The 12082-nt window shown below is 44.3% G+C and overlaps 1 protein-coding gene across 2 annotated transcripts in view; it reads right to left on the bottom strand.

Annotated features, from left to right (window-relative positions):
• The window catches only part of ACSL3 (acyl-CoA synthetase long chain family member 3), a 49938-nt gene extending 38699 nt beyond the window's left edge, over positions 1–11239 (bottom strand). For both annotated transcript variants that reach the window (XR_007890186.1, XM_051626368.1), the window contains exon 1: positions 11149–11239. The gene's annotated coding sequence lies outside the window, so the exon portion shown is untranslated. The remainder of the gene's footprint in view (positions 1–11148) is intronic.
• Positions 11240–12082: the final 843 nt, after the last annotated feature.

The following is a 12082-nucleotide window of genomic DNA, read 5'->3' as shown; positions in this document are numbered from 1 at the left end:
AGGGATCATTGATATATCCAGTTATTTCTAAAAAGGTAATGGTAAGTAGGTGTAAAAAAACGACCATTTGCCATCAACCTCTTCTGTGTACTTCCATGCCCCACCTCTATGAAATACCACTGCATGTTGCAGGAGTGATAGGCTAAGGTTTGTAAATCTATCTTCTCCTTTCTAAGTGAAACAAAGACAGTAACACTGATGAGGACATGGAATTTAAAGTAAGTGACAATCACAAACAAACAGCTTCATTTTTCCCAAAAAGCTCTGTGACCTTCAATGCACAGACTAACTGCATGGACTACAAACTGGAGTTTAAACCTTCGCTACAGGTGAAAACTAAAACTAAAACAAAATGGGCTGAACACTAATTCAGGAGCAACACTAAAGCTACCATTACCTGCAACACAAATAATCAGCCAAGATACTAAAATCAGGTGAAAACGCAAACCTCAATTCTGCATCTTAGAAATTTTCCTACTGAAAACATTTTAAGACTTATTTTTCTTACATATATAAAAAGCCTTATTCAAGACAGATTAAATATTCAATGCATTGATGAATACACCTTCTATTAATAAGAGTAATAACACAGAGATTTAGGGTAAAAAATATTGTCCACCAACCTGAAAGCAGTTCCCAAGAAGTTAACACCACAGTTACTACTAATACAGAGAGGAAAATAGTGCGATAAAAACATTTATTCCAAGTCATTCAACTAAGTAATGGCTACACCAGCCACACAATCCAGCGCTGCTACATGTCTCCTTTTCTTCCCACTACATTATACTGCTCATGGCAACCAAGCATATTACTAATTCTAGGCACTTTGACTTATCAAAGTGTCAATACACTGCTTCCATTCCTTCTCACAAGCAGTTATTAGAGCATTTAACAGATTCATTTAATGCCAAACAATCAATTTTTTTCACATTTGTGTTGGAGAAAGAAAGAAAGAAATGGATAAAGCACCTTACTACTGCAGAATCCCTCTGAGCAACTTTGGTATCTGCAAATTAACTACCAAAGAGACAAAAATATCAATTTCCCAAGTACGCCATTAGATTTTTAAACCACCGATAAAAATTAAACATGTAAGAGCACTCAAATAAGAACACCAATACCACTGCACACACAGCATGAAAAAAGTCTACATAAAGATAAACCAGAGGCTCTACCATTACCCCCAACTTTTGGCTTAGTGGAGAAGTGGAGTAACAACACATTTTTCACTGCCAGTTTATCCGTGTCTGAATTCCTACAATCATTTTCCAATTGTTTAAGACAATCCTCCAAAGTACTTCCACTGGGAGGCAGACTTTGCTTTCCATTTAAATGGAAGGGAATTACCAGAACGGTTTGATTTGTCATTTTCTACTACAAAATACAGCCTTAAGCCAGTTCTTTAATTTCTGGGAAATCTGAAATGCTAAGGACTGAACAGGTCTGGTTTGTTTGTTTCTTTAAAACCTAATGAATGCTCTGTTGACACATTCGTTCTGGTTGTGTGCTATATTCTAGCCATGCACTCATCAGACCAGAACAAAAATATAACATAATGATAAATTATCTTTAAGGTCCCTTTCAACCCAAACCATTCTATGATACCCAAGATTTTTAGCAGCAAAGCCATTTGTTGTTTGTTTTTTTTTTTCTCTCTAGCAGAAGCCTTACATGCATAAAAATGTCCTGATTTACTTTTAGATTAATTAAAAGCTCATGTAGTGTGACGGTAAAAAATTATTACCCATTACCCCATATTCATTTAAAAAAAAACAACAATGAATAGGCAACTAAAAAAATCTTAGTAAACCCATGTATTTATATCGCCTTTGCCTTCTTTCTGTAAGATTTCTTTATTTCACAGGCTTTTTGTTAGGGATAACCTTAATTCAGAATCTCTTTAAAGAACAAGCAGCAGATGAATACACTCAAGCAATAAAGCAAACCTGAGAGAACAACATTTTTATATAAGCTTCAGGAAAAAAATTGAAGGATTTCTTTCAAGTCTTTAGAGAAGTTCCTCACATGAAAAACATCAGCCAGATGAGCAATACTTTCAAGAGAGAATTTACAATCCATTTCAAAGGAATAAGGTTATCTACAGCATGATCAAAGTTAGCCAAGTGATAAAATAGTATCTTTCACCACTTGATTTGAAAGGCTTATTTGTTAACATTTTCAAAACACTTTCTTTTTTGAAGGATAGATACATTTTCAGGTTCCAATTGCTTGAGTTTTGGTTTGATTTTTGTTGTGTTTGTTGTTGTTTTTTTTAACATCGTTGTGTCCAGACATCTGAAGGAATTTACTACCACACAAAAAAAATTAATAAGAAGGCTCCCTCAGGAACACCTGCATTTCACCACCACCACCACCACGCCCGCCCGCACCCCCCCCCTGCACTGTTCACTCTGGTGACTGGATCTCCAGAACAGAAGCAAACCCCTTCCTCCGACCAGTGATGGAAGTGACAAGTCCCTCAGAAGGGACCTTTTCAGGGAAATACTACACTCCCAAGCCTACGTTCGTGCTTCACTGTGTTCATTCACGATCGATACAATGAAGAAATCCCTCCCAAGCCACACAGCAGAAAAGCAACATGAATGTAATTTATAAAACTCACAGACCCAGGAAGCATCGCCTCAAGCCAACGCTTGCACAAGACTTCCCTGAGTGTTTCCTACCTCCTGAAGTGAACCTCTCTGCAAGGACTCACCCAGACATATCAAAAGCAGCACTTCACTCCAGCAACTATATAACTTGTGGAGCTTTTTCTGAAAGTAGAGGAAAAATGAAATTTGCTCATTCAAAGCTATCTGAATATGCAATATTTAAGTATAGCAGCCTTCCCTCTGTCATGAGTTATAATCCTATTCTCAAAAACACAGTCTTCTGTTCTTCAGAATTCACTTTCTGTGAAGTCCCACCCCCTAAACACACAGGTTTACAGATTATTATCCTTGACTCTTAAAGTAGTTCTGCTAAAGATCAGTTATATTTTAACATATACCCCAAAAGTGTACTGCAATGCACAAAAATTGCCTTTCTCTTAGTATTTTTCATCACCTAAAGCTGAAAAATTGCTTGGCTTACTTAACTCTGTATTTCAATAAGGCACAAACTACACCAAACTGTGATTTATAAGACACTAAGAAGGCTGCACACACAGTCAACCAGTAGCAATAGGACTTAAACAGGTGTTTCCTGTGGCTATAAGCACAGCACTACAAACATCAAGGTGCCAAAAGGAGTGTCACATGGAAGACACTTCAGAACTTTTCTGCCTTTGTCACAGAGTCCTATTCTCTGCAACACCAAAGCTGGGAAAAACAGTTCCTGAACTAGACACTTCAGGAAGTCCAGAAAGGCTACTACAAGAGCAGGTTTCAGCTTCAGTCCCCCATATAGTTACAGAGAGACAGAATTCTCTCTTTGCACTCAAAATGTGGGGGGTGACCCACAGGGAGTCACATCACACAACAGCTGAAGTCACAGAAAGACTAGCAGGCTGTTCTATGGCAAAACACTTTATAAAGCTTTTATTTCTCTTGGCTGCTCTGGAATTCGAGTGTCAGGAGGGACTAACTACTATATTGCAAAAGAAAGAAATAACAAAGGAAAAATGTATTTAAAATTCAGTGTTTTCCTAAAGAGCTACTTTATCTAGGTTTTATGTCTATACTGCTTGGGGAAATGACTGCTATGTTCAAAATCCAGCACTGGAATTTATTTAAGCATTGCACACGATACCTCCCCTGCTCATCTGAGTTATCATCCTACTTCTAGCCTCAGAAGTAAGAGTAACAAGACAAACTCCTCCCCTACATCTCACTGGAACAAATATCCTTTTCTTTTTATTATTCTCTCCCTTGTCAGTAAGCAAAGCAAGGCAGCATCAGTTATGAACATGCCCAGCAATTGCATAACATGAAACAAATGCAAAACCAGGACTCATTAGAGGCCATTTTATTCTACGTGAAGAAGTATTAAAGAAGTGTGATCTTCAGCTCCAAGTCTTTATGTGTCTCCCTTAAAACTTACAAACACAGGTGCTGAAAAATCAGAGAACAACATCCAGTGCCCACAGATATGGACTAGAGAAGATGAAGCTGAGGAGATAACTTAAGTCCTGACAGGTGATGATTCAAGTCAGTCATTCACAACCAGTATACAAACACTAAGTAGGTAGATGTGTGTTTTTGGCAGAAGTTAATCCTGTTTTTCTCTATTCAAGGAAAACAAACACACCCTTGGACTCTGATTATGTAAACATGACCAAGTTATTGAAACACTTAGCTGGCTAGAGTCTTCACCATTAAGTTTTTAAGAACAAGAACACTGACACATTTTAAAAAGAAAGATGCCATAGTACCAACAGCACTTGCAAAAATTTGGCAAATACTCTCAGGCAAAATTATTTTTCCATGTTACACAGATTAACACAAGCTGACAAGTTGGAAATCCAGAATAGACTGTTAAATACTTCTAGAAGAATATAAATAAAATACTTCATCTGTTTCGTGAGCCCATAACGTTTCAAAAATGAAAACGGTTACATCTTGTATTTTAGATAAGCCCCAAAAGAATCATGAAAGACTAAGCTAATGATGTAGTTAAAATGTATACATTTTCAACCACTGTACTCTTAAGACTCTTATCTCAGCTGTATCACATCTAGAGATGCCTAGAAAAAAAAAAATCAGGCTAGCAGATCTCTCCCCATTCTTGTCACAGCCTGGACCTGGCCACAACTGCATATGCGAATGCATGAGAGGATGCAGACAGTATTATTTTTTTTTAAGAAATCTTGAACTGGTAAATGACAGACTTTTGAAAACAAAAGTTGTCATAATTTTCTTTATGAATGTCTACTTTAGTTAGCATTCCTGATCAAAACCCCTCAGCTACCTTCCAGCACCCACTAAGAGCCTTGGCTTTGTGGCTACAACACACACACAAACTCACAGCCTTGATGGGGAAGTGGATTTGTACCTGGTTCTTTAAAGTATTGGGTGTCATCTGGTTAAGCTATTTATGCAGATTGTAAGAGAACTCGATAAAAATCTCCATAAGCATCTTCCCCCCAAGTGAGGGGAACAAAAAACACATAGAAATCTACATAGCTACCAGCACTGCAGAACTGGAAAATATTTTCAAGGCACCTCAAAGCTTTCCACTAGGAAAACGTCTCTGATATTCAGTTTCCCTATAACAATACGAAGTAGCATCAAAACATCAGCCAGAAATTACTGACAAGCCCTGGCATCAGAACTTTCCTAGCAGTCTGTGAACTTACTGCTGCAGAACCGACTGAACCCCCATTTTGACACAGAAAATCAAGGTCCCTACCTGAGCGCTACTGGGACCACTGCCTGCCTTCCATGCTTGTTGCTTTAACTCCCTCCTCTTTAGCACTGACCAAACATAAATCCTTACAAAATCTGCAGACAAAAAAAAGCAGATGTATCCCTCTACATAACCACTTAAATCCTTCTGCAAAGCCATCACCTCCTGCTTCTGCTGTTCCCTTCTGCTTTTCTCCATACCCATATACTTAGAACAGACTGCAGACATCCTCTTCACCACACAAATCTAAGTGTTAAAAAACTAACCACACCTGCTTCACTTTCCACATTTTCATAGACTCACAGAATGAGCCCATAAAGTTTGACATCTGTAACGGTTTGGTGAAAAGACCACAGGCCATGCTCCACTGATTCACGGCCTACGTTCTGATACAGTCTTAAAACTTTGGTTGGTAGAAATCATACTGTATGTCTGTTCCAGTAAAGCTTATGCCATAATGCACACTGATGTATGATGCTGCACTAATTGCTCTGAAGTCTTCTCATCAAGAAGCAAAGAACCTGCAAAACCTTCTTATGGACAGTCGAGGTTTCTGGCATATCTCAGTAGTCAACCTGAACAAAATGAGGCACATTCCACACCCTGTCTTGGACAACTGTAAGGGAAAGGGAGAAAAGTCTTCGCTCTAAAGATGCAAAAAAACCTGTTTTTTATAGAGCTTTCAGTTCACAGCATCCTTATGAGTTTATCACAGGAGAAGGGAATGTTCTACACTGACAGTAATGTAACACAGCAAATAGATGGGAACAGGATCTGGCAATGCAGTACTACTGCTGTTCTGCTGCTTAATCTTCAGCAAGTCACTTCTAATCTTTATTATCTACTTTCCCCGTTAGGTTTCATACTGGTTCCATCTAGTAGATGCAGACATTGAGGGTAAGGATGGTATATACAAAGGACCTAAAAAAAAAAAGCACTAGGTTTCCAATTTTAACATGAAATGGGAAAAAGACTTTCAGCGGGTTATTGTTGTTTTCCACTATCAACAGTAAAAGTCCATAACTTAGTAACTTTCAACAGGCCCATCTTCCCTGCTTTTCAGGAAACTCATAAAACTGAGAAGCCAGCTTGTCCCACTTCAGATATTATAATTAACTATCATATCTTTGTAATTAACAAGACTCATGAACACTGAGGGAAATGTACTTCCCAATGCACCCATGTTGACAAAGCGCCACTATCTCCTCCTCCTCCAGCAGGATTACTGGCAGCACCCTGACTTCCCTTGAGCTGCAGGCCTGCTTAAGGAATGAGAGGACACGTGTGAATAATTCCTTCTCAAGAATCAGTAAGGACTGTTGTTGCAAGTTTTGAAATAGGCCAACTTTAAAACCATTTTGATTATTGAACTACTATTCTCTGATTTAGAAGGTAGCACAGAATAGGATTTGAGCTTCCTTCACAAAGCTGCACTTTGTTTCCCTCCAAGGTCCTGGATTTACAAACAACCATTCAGGAGATGTGATTAGAATATGGGCCTGTCCAAGTGATTTCCTTCAACATCCTTAAAATCCTTAGATCCTAAACTGTATCTCAGCAGAGTCCTGAAAGCTTCAAGAACCCTTCAGGCCTTACTACACAGCAAACCCTGATGAAGACCAGGATCTCAGGACAAAGAGCAGTACTTCCAACTCTAACTGCATAATTAAACAAAGTCCTGCCATTTGAGAGCTGCTTAAGACTGGCTAGAGTGTTTGCTATATTCTTCCAAGCACTGCCAGACCACACACAGACCTAAATGAGCTGGCTCAGAAACATCCACTGTGACTGCTCCCTGGGCAGAAACTAAATAGAGCCATGGGATAATTCAGGTAGGAAAGGACCTAAGGCAGGCTCTGGTTCAATCTCCAGCTCAAAGCAGGGTCACCCATGAGATCACACCTACCTTCTCAGGGCTTTGTCCAGTTGAATTTTTAACACCTCTGTGAAAAGAGACTGCACAAGCTCTCCAGGAAGCAAGCCCCACTGCTTGACTGACCTCACGGTGAGAAACGCCTTATAGACACGGATCTCTGACTTCAACTCACACCTGATGTCTCTCATCCTCCCAGCACACAGCACTGCAAGCAACCTGGATGCACTCTCCTGAAAACCTCCCCTCAGGTGCTGAAAGGGTCCTCCCATGCCTTTTATTCTCCAGACTCAATAACAAGAGCAGCTCGCTCTCCCTCACCTCACAGGCAAAAACTCCTATCTCAAGACAACCTTCATAGCTTTCCACTAAACTCACCCATTTATCAACAATTCCTTTGTCCTGGGAGCCAGTACAACTGGATGCACTGTAACTAATGCCAAGTGGACGGGGATAATCACTTCCCTTGACCTACTGGCTGTGTTCCTATTAATGCAGGGCACACGGCTGCCTCGTGCTGGGCTTGCTGTCCACCATGAGCCCAGGGCAATCTCAGAAGAGCTGCTCCCCAGCCAGGCAGGCCCCAGGCTGTGCTGCTGCAAGGGGCTACACATGCCAGGAAGCCCTCACCCTTCAATAGCTGCTTAAATGGTAAATTTGCTTAGTAATCAGCAGCAGATGAAATGGATAGAAATCGAAGCCAAGTCTTCTTAGTGTTAATACACCTTACTTAGTAGTACTAAGTAGCATCTTAGGGCCATATTCAGATGGCCTAAATTCCACATAAATCCTTCTGCCTCCTATTTCTTATTAGCTGGCTTCCAGGCAGCTACCCATTCAGCATCTTACGTAAATTCTCGGAACTGCTCTCCAAAACCACCTAGATTTCTCCACTGAGAGAAGGGGCTTGAACGGAATGCAGACCACCTGAATCTAGTCTTGGTTCCAGCAACACTGCAACATCAAACTGTGTTATTCCTAGAGTCCTGACACAGTGCCAGTAAGTAGCAGCTTGTTTGTCATGACAGGTTTGAGATTACTCTTCCACTGGAATATATATATATTTTTAAGAAAATGTAGATTTCTAAACAATTCAGGGTTCAGTTCTTCCTGCTGCCTTCTGGAAAATTACATTGTAGCTGGATCTTCTTGAACGAGAATGGTTTATCCATTTTGTCCCTAGCTATGTGTACTTCTTTATTCCAGACATCTTGATGATTCCCTGATAAAAGTTTGGCCTTTAGTAAGAGTGGGGCTCAAACCCTTCACTAGTCTACAAACAGAGGAATAAAAGCCTTACATCAGCACTAAATGTGGGCTGGGGGAATTGATGGCTTAAATGCTTAGCAGTTCACCAAGAGCACACCATACTTTAATTCAAGCATGAAGATGCTTCCCCTAGTTCTTCAAATGTTATCAGTTTTTCAATAAACACAATTCTGATTTTCTTCGCCTTCAGGCTGAATCACATCTTCTGGTTTGAGAAACAATTTCTCACAGGTATTACGGTTTTATAAGTGTCACAAGATGAAAAGTTACACATACCAGCATACCCAGCCCAACATGCTCTAGTCTGTCATCTAACATCATCAGGATCCTCCAAACAAGAGAGATGGAGTGGGGAAGATGGAAACTACCCACCAACACTTCTGAAAAGAGGAATCAGCTTCAGCACACCACAGTCCTCATACCTCACTTCAGGACCCAGAAACTGTCAAAAGCCCCAGAGAACTCCAGATGCACAGCTGTGGACATCCTACCTCTCCCCACAGAGCTAAACTAGGTCTCTTTCAAAGTACCAGCACACCAGCAGACACACTACTGTGAAATTAACCAAATAACATTGAGGCTGACACTGATTATCTTCACGATTACTTTGACTGGAATGGGACACTTGGAGATGGCTCAAGTTTCAGAACCAAGTGAGAGCTTATTGAGAATTGAACAGGCTATGTTAGAGTAAAATCAGTAGGCTTGCTTCTCTCCAAGGGATTCTGTTTCCATTAGTAAGAAGCTTGCTCTCCTGACCAGCCAGTAGAGACCAGATCCATACCACAGAGCCTGAGTGTGTTATGTGCTCCAGAAGTTTTGATCACACACATAGATCAGCGGATCCACCAGGTTCACTTGAATCTGTCAGCCACCCACCAAAACTGAACATACAAGGCATGAAATTTGGACCTACCTCCTATTTCTAGGGTCTAACAATAACAAACACGCTGAACAACTACAAAGACAATTAAGTCTTTCAGTTGCAATGTTTAGCTTCAACCATTCCTGAAGCATAAATTCACAGGACAAGGAAGAATTACCAGGCTTAACAATGTCTTTCCTTAATGTTTTTCAAAGGACACAGGACAGGCAAATATAACAAGATGTGCTTGGTCTCTCAGTGGTACAGATGGTTCCGAGTATAAAGTCTTACAAGTGCACCCAGAAAACTATCTTTTTCTTAATACATAATTAGGACCTAACAAGCCATCCACCATTTTTTAGTTTTACTTTTTAACCCCAGGAAAACAAACAAACAGACTCATATGCCACAATGAATTTTTGCACAATGAGACGTTAAGTCCCCCCTGCAGAAAGACTATTTCTCCAGCAGAATAAAACCAGACAAAAATTCCATTAAGTCTTTTTTCTTTCATGTTATGCTTTTTCTTTGTAAGATGTTTGGAATTATATAATAAAGTAACTTCATATCAACTCAAATATTCATCAAGACTTCTATAATTTACTAAAATATATTGAGTGAACATAAATGCCCTTAAAGAGATTTTAAAAGTACTCAAAATCATTTATCATTGGTTTTGCTCTTTTTCACAAATTCTGTACTGAGAACAGTACTCCTGAAGTTATAGAGGGAAGCTAATTAAATACAAGAACTTAGAGTTTGGTGTTATGAAACCCATTTAATAGGCAAAAAAAAAAAAAAGGCATGTTCTAGAATCTGGTACCTCTAAACAACATGCATTACTTCTCATTTAAACAAAAAATATACACTAGTTGGTCCACATAACGCTTACAGGTTTTGTGGAGGGTACTTCTTCAGCAAGTTAAAAAAAATTCAGCACTGCTCATAGACTACCTTGCAAACGTTTTTATTCAAGCCACCGTTTTAATTTCTCTGAAGGCTGCTGTTGCTAATTTCCCAAAGATTCGGTACGGGCCACGCAAACTGCTGCCACCTGAAACCACGTTTTCACGCTTGCTCCTCTCGCACGCCCCTCGAGCCCAGGCTGTCCCGGCTTTCCTCAGCAGAGCCCACGAAGGGAACGCACCTCAGCCCCAAACGCCTGGAAATCGTACCAACAGCAAGTATCTCTGCCAGCTCCGAGTCGCTGCCTCCTGCGGCCGCGCCGGTCTCACGTCACACGCGCTCACAGAGCGAGGCTGCAACCGAGCGCGAAGCCAGCGCGGAAACGCGGGCAGCGACCCCAGTCCCGGGACACGCGTGACCCCGCGGGCGGTACCTGCGGCCGGGCAGCCCCCCCCGCTCCCGCCCCCGCCCCGGTGACTCACGGCGCTCTCTCCACCTCCTCGTACGCCAGAGCCGAAACACAAAGACAAGCAGAACGAAAACGCGCCTCTGTCTGCCCGGGATTTCACCGAGCAGCCGGCCGGCCGCTCCCGCGCTCTCCCCGGCGCCCTGCGAGGCCGGGAACCGCGCGGCCGCCCCCCTCCCCGGCCTGACCCCCTCCCCGGCCCGCCCGGCCGCCTCAGCACCAGCGCGGCCCGCACGGCCGCCCAGCCCGCACCCGCCCCCGCGAAGGCGGCGGGGAGGCCGCGCCGCCCTTCCCGGGCTGGCAGCCCCGGGCGGCCCGCAGCACAGCGGGGCCGGCCGCGCTCCCGTGGGCGCAGGGCCCCGCAGGGCCCCGCAGAGCCCCGCGGGCCCCGCCGCGCAGCCCCCCCCGCGGCCCCGCACTCACCGGGCCGGGCCCCGAGCGCCCCGCGGGCCCCGAGCGGCGGCAGCGGCTGCGCTCAGCGGCGGCACCGCGGCCCGCCCGCCGCCAGCGCGCGCCCGCATCCCTCCGCGGCGCCGCGCCTCCTGGTTGGCTGAGCGGGGTGGCGCGCGGGGCCGGGCTCACGAGGAATGGCGCGGGGGGGGGGGGAGCCTGACCGGGCCGGGGTTACTACAGGTCAGCCGCGGCAGTGGGCGGGGCCAGGGGCTGCCGCGGGGGCGGGGCCGCACTGCGCATGCGCGGCGGGACCCGGGCTGGGGGCGGGAGGAGCGGGCTCCCCGCGTCCGGGGGCTGCCGGCGCTTGTTGCAGAGCCTGCCGGTGACCTGCGGTGCGCCCCGCGCTTCAGCGCTGCGACAGGAGCTCCCACCGCGGCGGGTGACCGCGGAAGAGTCTGGGTGGTGGAAAACCGGGTTTTGCCTTGGCTGCGGGGAAACGCACCGGTGCCTCCTTCCGGCCGGAGCCCTGGTGGGTGTTAGTTGTGACAAGTCTCCTGATGAGCACGTGTAGGGCACAGAGCTTGCCCAGGGAAGCTGTGGATGCCCCATCCCTGGAAGTGCTCGAGGTTGGATGGGCCTCGGAGCAACCCGGTGTCACGGCAGGTGTCCCTGCCCATGCAGAGGGGCTGGGCCTGCATCATCGTTAAGGCCTCTTCCAGCCCTAAGCCATTTCATGATCCTGAGTCAGCCAGGAGTGCAGTGGTGGCAGCTGGAAGGGGTGTGTGCCAGGGTGGGAGCCACCAGCAGCACAGGGACACAGCAGGTGCTCGGGGATCCGGGCTGTGCTGAGGAGAGGCCTCTGGGCGCTGGAGAGCGCCTGCTCACCTGCCCGCTGCGCTGAATTCCAGGGAGGCTGCCAGAGCTTCAGGCTTTGAGGCTTCTGTTTAGATTGTATTGGGTTAGA

This window comes from Apus apus, chromosome 8 (genome assembly GCF_020740795.1).
Source record: "Apus apus isolate bApuApu2 chromosome 8, bApuApu2.pri.cur, whole genome shotgun sequence".
Classification (NCBI taxonomy): Eukaryota; Metazoa; Chordata; class Aves; order Apodiformes; family Apodidae; genus Apus; species Apus apus.
The sequence above is the reverse complement of the archived record's forward strand: the minus strand, read 5'-3'. Positions and strand labels throughout refer to the sequence as shown.